The 8,649-nt window shown below is 38.2% G+C and overlaps 1 protein-coding gene and 1 non-coding gene across 9 annotated transcripts in view; one reads left to right on the top strand and one right to left on the bottom strand.

Moving 5' to 3' along the window:
• SGMS1 (sphingomyelin synthase 1) overlaps window positions 1-8,649 on the bottom strand; it is a 256,609-nt gene that overhangs the window by 21,931 nt on the left and 226,029 nt on the right. The window lies entirely within an intron of this gene.
• LOC120610072 (5S ribosomal RNA) lies at window positions 400-518 on the top strand. Its single transcript, XR_005654869.1, has one exon. It is a non-coding gene; the product is annotated as a 5S ribosomal RNA (ribosomal RNA).

Below are 8,649 nucleotides of genomic sequence, written 5' to 3'. Positions count from 1 at the left end.
TTTTTTTTTTTTTTTTTTGTCATAAAAGGGAAGATGTTTAAAAAATTAGAATGACATTAAAATGAGAATTTAAAACTTTTCTGACATTTAATGAGCCAACAGCATTTAACAATTTTATTTGTACATCCTAGAAACTGATTCTCTTAGCTGATCTTTGAAGAAGCATGATGCCAAGAAAAGAGCCTGTCTGAATGACAGCATGCAACCCCCACTTCCCTCTCTGTTTACTATGTGGCCTTGGGATACACTATTATATATCTGAGTCTCAGTTTCCTAATTTGTAAACTAGGTATAACAGAAATAATGTATGAAAAATCCCTGCCATACACACACAATGGTAGCCATCAAATGTATAGTCTATAGTGAATAATGAAGTAAGCGAGAATTAAATAGCAATCTTTTTACCACCATACCACCCTGAACAAGCCCGATCCCGTTTGATCTCGGAAGCTAAGCAGGGTCGGGCCTGGTTAGTACTTGGATGGGAGACCACCTAGGAAGACCAGGTGTTGTAGGTGTAAAAAATAAAAAATAAGGGATTGTAAGCTGACAAGGTCCTTGCAATCTGTGAGGTCAACCAAGGGTTGCCTCGCCTAAAAAAAAAAAAAAAAAAAAAAATAGCAATTTTTTTTCCATTCCAACTGATCAGTGGTTCTAATGAAATGATTAGATATATACCTGTGAACATGTATGTTGAGTTTAATAACTTCTAGTAACAAATTCCACATAGCTTTAATTTAATTAGATTGAGTTGTACAAACTTCAGTGTATACGCTTGGACAAGAGTGTTCTTTTCCCCTTTGCTTCTATCCTGCTCTACCTACCACAGGTCAGAATCATAGTCCTGCAGATCTCCTCTAACTCAAATGTTTCCTTGGCCTGGGGCAACTTGAGTTAATAACGAACAAACAAAAAATATTAGAGACAAAGGACAGGCTTTCCTCTGAGAATACAGAATATCTGATCACTCCATAATCGTACAATGTGGCTCTACTTTTATGCAGGGTAGATATTCTTATTGAAGTGAGGTAATTGGAGAAGGATTTGTATCATTTGTGTTGCTTGTTTTAATGAGAGGAATGAAGTGATATGTCACCTGTGTGATTAAAAATTAATTTAAAAAATAATCCAACCAACTCTATTAGCATTTCACTTGTAAGTACACAGTTCATGTAAATTAAGATTGTATGGGTAGAGTCTGGGTGTTTTGTCTCCTCATCCAGATTTTAGAAACTGGGTCAGAATTGCTTTCCATAGAGGCTGTCTTATTTTTTCTTAGTAAAGCTCTGTATGCCACCTCCAAAGGTGAGAATTTATTCAGCATAAAGCTGTCTTGAAAAGGTGTGTGCCTCTAATTTCAAGTATGACAAAAGCATGATAAAATGAAACACTATAAAGAGGGATGATACTAGAGAATAATACTAGCCCATAAATGTCTTTTAACAAAAATACTTGAAATACAAAGTGAATTTTATATTAAGATGTAATGGTCATCTTTCTTAAAAAGAAATGCCCTCGCTAGCCATCCTGCTCAAACAGAAATGACTTGCAGTTTCCCTGGATAATATGTAAGAAACATCTCAGACAGAAACTTGCTAAATCTAGATCTGTTCATCTCTTTCGAGGAAGAAAAACAAAGAAAATGACTACCATCACTCAATTTGGTCAAGAATACTATCTCAAAAACAAGAATACTATCTTAAAAACACTTTGCCTGATTGTTTCATGGTATACAAAAGACACACACACACAGCACCGATAATTCTGTATCTCGATTTTGAGTTATATATGAGTAGCTGTGAAAGGATTTCAGAATTATCTGAGAATGAGGTGTGTGTGAGAAAAATGATAAAGGATGAGAAAAGACAAATCTTTTTACAAAAAAAAAAATTTAAAGTAACAAACACTGAAGATTCAGTCACATTTAGTATTTGACTTGAAGTGAAAAAGTCAAATGACTTCATCCATGTGAATTAATCAATGTTAACAAGGTCATAAGTTGGAAGCGGTTGCTTTTAAGAATCTTCTGATCTTTGGCATTTACTTACTCTTTTTGAAATTGAGCTTAAAATATCTTCAATATATAATGTTAAACAAGAATCTCCTACCATAAACTTTAAAGGGCAGGATATAATAGTGTTTCAGAGTCGTATGCAGTGAAGGTATTTATTTCCTTAATCAAAGAATTTCACACATTAGAATTCTTACTTAAAGGTTTACAAATTCGAAATGTGTTTAAAAAAAGATTTAAAGTGGTTAAAAATATATCAATGCCACAAGAAAAGCCATAGAAGAAATATTAATGATATTACTAGAGATTAAATGAATGCCAAGAAGATGCACGCTACAATTCTCAAAAGCACAATGGTGTTCTTTTCATGTAGAATACATCTCTCCTTTCACGTCAGAAAGAAGCCTGTTGCCCATCTGCTCACACTTTGCAATGACTATCACACCTCACAGACCCTTGTATTGGTCCCAGTTATCTATTCTTCTCTCAGGTAGCTGAATTAATAGGCTCATTACTACTTTTTCTGAGAGAAAGGAAAACATACTTGCTAAACATGATTAAAAAGAAATAGTAATGAAAGTATTAATGTTTTATAGATAATTATTAAGACTCGCTAGAATAGCATGTTATGTGCAGTCCAGGTGACTTATTTTTATTTACTATATTCTTTACATCTTTATTTTTCGAATATCCCTACTTAAAAAAGAAAAAGTATTCAGAACTTCATTAAATACTATTAAAACTGGACTTAAAATAGTAACACTACATTATTTTTGGCATTTGCTACAACCGTCTAAAATTCTAAAGAAAAAGTGATGAAAGAAATGAATATACTAGGAAGTAATCTTAAAATACTGGAAAGTTCTTTTGTTATCTCTTGCAACTAATCCATAGCCGGAACATATACGTAATGCATTCAGTGCTCAGAACTGGCCTGCAAGCTCTTTATGGCAGCTGTTGGCTTTCAGATATAAACAGGGCCTGAAACAGCAGTGAGACTAAGCAACAATCCCAAGCTAAGAGGCACTATACAAGTGGGAGAGAACACCCAACTATAACACAGAATCAGAGAGGCCCATATCTCTTGAGCCATCACGGAGGCTGGTGCATGATTCGGGTCTCTGATTAGCAATTCCAGTGTGTGCAGCATGGACAAGGAGTCATTGAGCCTATCTTTATACAGATGTTAGCTCTACCTTAACAAAGATCTACTGGGTGACCTGTACCATCTCAATTAATTTCCTTGTAAATTAGCTTCTTCATCAGCATGCCAAGCTCTGTGCCATTTAGTTCTTAGGACAACCTGTAATGCATGGCTATGATCCTTATTTTATAGATGGGAAAAATGTGGTTCAGAGAGTTTAAAATTGAAATACATTACGCAAGACAAAAAATTCAGCAAACTGCTTCAAATTGTATAAAAATTACCAATTTTATGAGATTACACTGCTGTGTACCTATAAATGAGCCAACATCCTATCACGTTAAATTACATTTCAAAATCTATTGAACTCAGATTTATCACTAAGTTAGTATTTTATGTCGTACTTCATACTGACCCAGAACTCTACAAAATATGCATTCTGATAATAATTTAATAACTCCATTAGTTACTACAGTACTGAAAAAATCCTTCCAGACGTCCAACACTAAACGCATCCTTTTTCATTACTGTCTGCATACTCCGCGCCCCATTAAATCTGCTCACCTCCTGCTGCCCCCAGGTTCAATCAGCCATTCTGAAATGTCGTCCACTTCTCAACATCCTATCTTGCCTGAACTTCCACAATGACCTGTTGTCCCTAATTCCACCCAAGCCTCCCTAAAATCCACTCCGGAGAGCAGCCAGAATCATCTTTTCTGAAAAAATTAAGCAGAGTATGTCTTTTAAAACTCTCCAATGGTTGCCAAATGTATCTTGAATAAAATCTAAATCCTTCGCCAAGATGATTTGGCCCTAGATGATCTGGTCGCCGCACTCCAACCTCACCTCCTACTGCTCTCCCCTTCGTTGTCTAGAATCCAGCTTCGGTGCCATGCCTTTGTTCTTTGAACACCCTGTGCAAAGTCCCTCCTGCCTCAGGTAGGATCTTTGTGCCAGCCATTCCCTCTTCTTGGACTCTCAGAGCACTCACTGCTTGTCATTCTGGTCTCCGAGAGACCACCTACGGTAAAGCAGTTCCCTGGTGCTCTAAAACATAGCCCGTTTTTATTTCTTCATAATCCTCTCCCCCGCATCCCAAATTCTGTTGACACCAAGTCCGAAGAGTTTCTTACATTTGTTTTCCTTCCTTTAATTCCTCACTACTAGCCCTTGGATTCCCTGGATTGTGACAACTGCTCACCACTGCCTACTAAAGTTCAAACTCCCCTCATGGCTCCTCTCAGCTTGACCCCAAGCTACCTTATCTGTCTTATCTTGCAGAAGTGAATCTCACTACCCTGGGCAAAAGAAGCCACTCATTGTTCCCTGAAACCCCCATTTCTTGCTTTTGCCAGCAGATTTCTTTCCCTGGTCTCTCCCATCATCCCGTCTGCTATAATCCTATCTGTCCACCTCCAATACAACCTCTGTATAATCTTCCGGATGTCCCCAACTGGGTAAAGCCACTTAATCCTTCAAATCACTTCACAACTTGGTTTCTATTTTATGGTATTTTTATTAAATAAGATGGGCATCACCATTACCAGTCGAGGGTCTTGTCCCTTATATTAGAAGCAACTCTTAAGCGAAGTTGTACCTTAGTTATCTTTTAGTCACAGTGAGATTTACAATAGTACCTGATACTGACAATATCATACAGTCCTGTGGATTGTAGAACTTTGCTTCTTACTCCCTGATAATTTTTACTTGTTTCTTTCCATAAATGTTTGTCCTTTAAACAGCAGCCCCCAACCTTTTTGGCACCAGGGATCCGTGCTCCTATGAGAAGCTAATGCCTGATGATCTGAGGTGCAGCTGAGATGGTTATATTAGCACTGGGGAGCAGTTGCAAATACAAATGAAGCTCCCCTCACTTGCCCACCGCTCACTTCCTGCTATGCGGCCCGGTTCCTAACAGGCCATAGACTGGTACCGGTCTGTGGCCTGGGGGTTGGGGACCCCTGCTTTAAACTCTTCCATCTATCTGTCAGAATTAACCTGCCCTGATGTTCACCTATCCTTTAGTCTGTATCTTTTCTGCAGTTATATTTTAATTTACACCTGCTAAGATCGCTGCATTCATTCAATTAGGGCTGTACACTCCTGGAGATTTGGGCTGTGATCTCTCCCCTCCCTCCCCTGTCTCTTTATTGCACTGTGTGTACTTTCCACCCATCACAGGAGTCTCAACTGCTCCAGACGGTCAGTCATGAAAACTCAGCCTTTGTTCAGTACTTTAGGAAAGAAAATTCCAGGAAAGGTTTGTAAAACAAATGAAAGGGAAAGAATAAATGTTGTAGAGCAAACAGAGAAGTAAAAATATATGATCTCCTAGGAGACCTATAACTCATTTACTATTTCCTGCATACCCACGCATATGAATTGGAAGAATGAGACATACCCATGCACCCAGCTCAGAAACATGTCTGTCCACGCACACACAAAAAGTATCTGTTTGCCTTTTTAAAATCCAACTCAAAGAGATTTTACATCTTTGGTGTTAATTATTTTAATCACACTCCCGTTTTGCATGTATTATTATCCCATTTTACAGGAGGAAAATTAAGATATAAAGAATTTAAGTACTAGCATGGGACAAGAGTCCATCAATGAGAGAGCCACATGAAACCCAGGTCTCTACACTTTCAATTAGTTGTTCTTTTCTCTAATCAAATTGTCAAGTTAAAAAAAAAGGCAGTGGCTCAGTTTTGTTTTGCTTTTTCCCCAAGCCCCATGTAAAAGATCTTCAATATAGTGTAACCGTTGATTAAGTTTAGGAAATGATCTTGGTTTAGGGAATTTGTACAGAACACATCACAATTGTCTCCACTCGACTTATCTTTTAAAAAATGGTATTTCCTGGGTTAAATATAGATTGTATTGTAAAGAAAAAATGTTACTCTATAAGTCTGAAAGACGACATCAGTATGATCTACTTGAGAAAGTTATGAAGAATTAAAATCAAGTATCATCCGCAAACTGCTACATACATGTGTACAAAACAAAAGGGGTTATATATTTCTTGTTGGTATTTTAGGCTATTAATAAAAAAATACATGTATATACGTACATGTATATACATAAACAATAAAATGTGTGTGTATGTGTATGTATATTAAATGCAAATATGTATATGTTTACCCAGATCTTTCCTCATTCCCTCCCTTCATCAAAACTCAACCACCTTGAAGCATACTCTCAAGGGCTTGCTCAGTCACAGCTAATGGAACTGAATGGTTAATATTTGCTCTTGGGCTAACGGATTATCCTTAAAAGTAACATACTCTCATTTTTAACAGGAGGTCTCTAGAAACATAATAAGCTTATATATTACCAGCAGTGGCTAATATTTATTGAAATCTAGGCACAGAAACTAGCATAGTGCAACACTGAACAAAAGTTAATTGCTGCTATTTTATTTTTTTCATGTAATAAAAATATATGTTCTAGGCATTATTCTGGGCACTAGCAATATAGCAGTGAACAGAATGGACAAAAAGCCTGCCTTGTGGTGCTTGTATTCTAGTGGAGGAGGCAGACAATAAACAAGATAAGTAAAATATAGAGCATGTTAGATAAGTGCTAAAGTGTGAAACTAAGCAAAAGTGTCACTGGGAGAAGAGAGGTTACAATTTGGGGCTAAGTTGGCCAGAGAAGGTGTCCTTGTGTATGAGGGGTGGACCGTGAGGACAGCTGTGGGAGAAGATTCTGAGTTAGAGGCTGGCATTTATGGGTGTTTGCTGACCAGCAAGTGGGACAGGGATTGAAGTGCATGAGGGCATGAGGTCTGGGAGGAAATAGCATGGGGTCTGACAGGACTCCTTGGTCACCATGAGGACTTTGGCCTTAAAGCTATATGAGGTGGGAGATGAGTGACACACACCAGCTTACTCTTACAGTGATACACTCTGTCTGCCAAGTTGACAAGTGACTTAAGGGGAGCAAGAACAGAAACAGAGAGCCCAGCAGGAAGCTCCTGCAGCAACCCAGATAAGAGACAAGACAATGGTGGCTAGGCCTAGGGCAGCAACAGAGTTGATAAGAAGTGGTGGGATTAACAGATAGATCAGATATGGGGTAGAAGCAAATACCGAGAACAAAACCAAGATGTTTGGCCTGAGAGCCAGGAGGGACAGAGATGCCGTTTGCTAAGTGGGAGTAAGGCAGGTTTGGGAACCAGGAGGATGCCAAGGACTCAGTCAAGTGCTTTGTATATATCATCCCACTCGATTCGCACAATGGTGAGAAAGACACTATTTTTTCATTCCCACTTTGTAGGAGAAGAAACAATGCTACCACATAAGTAACTTGACCAAACTCATTCAGTTCGTAGGTGGCTGGAGAGAGAGAACCATTTTAAACTAGTAAGATTTATACTATAACTGAATGCTTAACTGCTGTAGTCACCATACTGACAGGTTGGTGGGGGACAGATACGGTGACTTCTAAATCAGATCAAGAACAATTAGACAGACATCCATGATGGTTTTTGAGAGAAGAGGGCAAGAGTTAATACTTGGGCATGGTATAAAATATAAGGCAAATATTGCACTAATTAAAAATACACATGTATATTATGAATACATAAGCATAAACAGAAAAATACAAAAAAGGATATGAACCCAAATATTACCATTATCATTTATCTCTAGCAATGTGAGAAATAACTTTTTCTTTTTGTTTACCTTTATCTTCTGATCTGCCTATAAAAAAAAGATGCATTACTTGTTTTTCTTCAGTGTTACAAATAAAAAAAATGAACTCATGAAAACTAATTTATTGTATCTATGTTATTTTTTTTGCTCTCTTCCCCTTAATACACTTATGGTAATTTAAAAGCCAAATTTCTGGAATTGCTGAATTTAGGGAGCAATACCGGGTGAATCTAGTTTCCCTACAATTCCTAAGGCTAGGCCAGTATTCACATCTTAAACTCTAAACTGGTACAAATTAGAAAAGGTGAAAGCGAATCAGATCACCAACTACCTGAGAGGAGAATGAGAAGCAGATACAGCCTGGGACTGAATGTGTCATCTAGCCCCTAGAGTAACTGTTCTCCACCCCGAATAATGCCCCTGGTAAAAGGAGGAGAAGCAGAGGCCTGCAGAAGTCTAGGACATCCAAATTGTACTGGAATGGGACAGGGAAGGACCCTGGGGAAAGAAAGAAAACAGGATTTCAACCCAGGCTCTACAGCTCAGATGGACGATGGGTCAGAATTAATGAGAGAAGAGAAAACTTGCTAGAAACTGAGGGGAAAAGAACAAGGTTGAGCACTCTTGGTCGGTGGTCTTCAGTAGAAAATCGTGACTGAAGTTGATGGCAAAGGGGATTTCCCAGATAAACGGTAAGGAGGTCCCATGCCACACTTAGGAGGTTGTAAGACAGGAGTCATTTGGGGCAGAGCTAAGTACATTCTCTACAAACTATGGTGGAACAGCAAGATGTGACCGCTCTCAGGGTTGGCAGGTCCCTTCTGGGGCAAGTACACATG

Source organism: Pteropus medius, unplaced genomic scaffold (assembly GCF_902729225.1).
Source record: "Pteropus medius unplaced genomic scaffold, Ma_sr-lr_union100, whole genome shotgun sequence".
Taxonomy (NCBI): Eukaryota; Metazoa; Chordata; class Mammalia; order Chiroptera; family Pteropodidae; genus Pteropus; species Pteropus medius.
The sequence above is the reverse complement of the archived record's forward strand: the minus strand, read 5'-3'. Positions and strand labels throughout refer to the sequence as shown.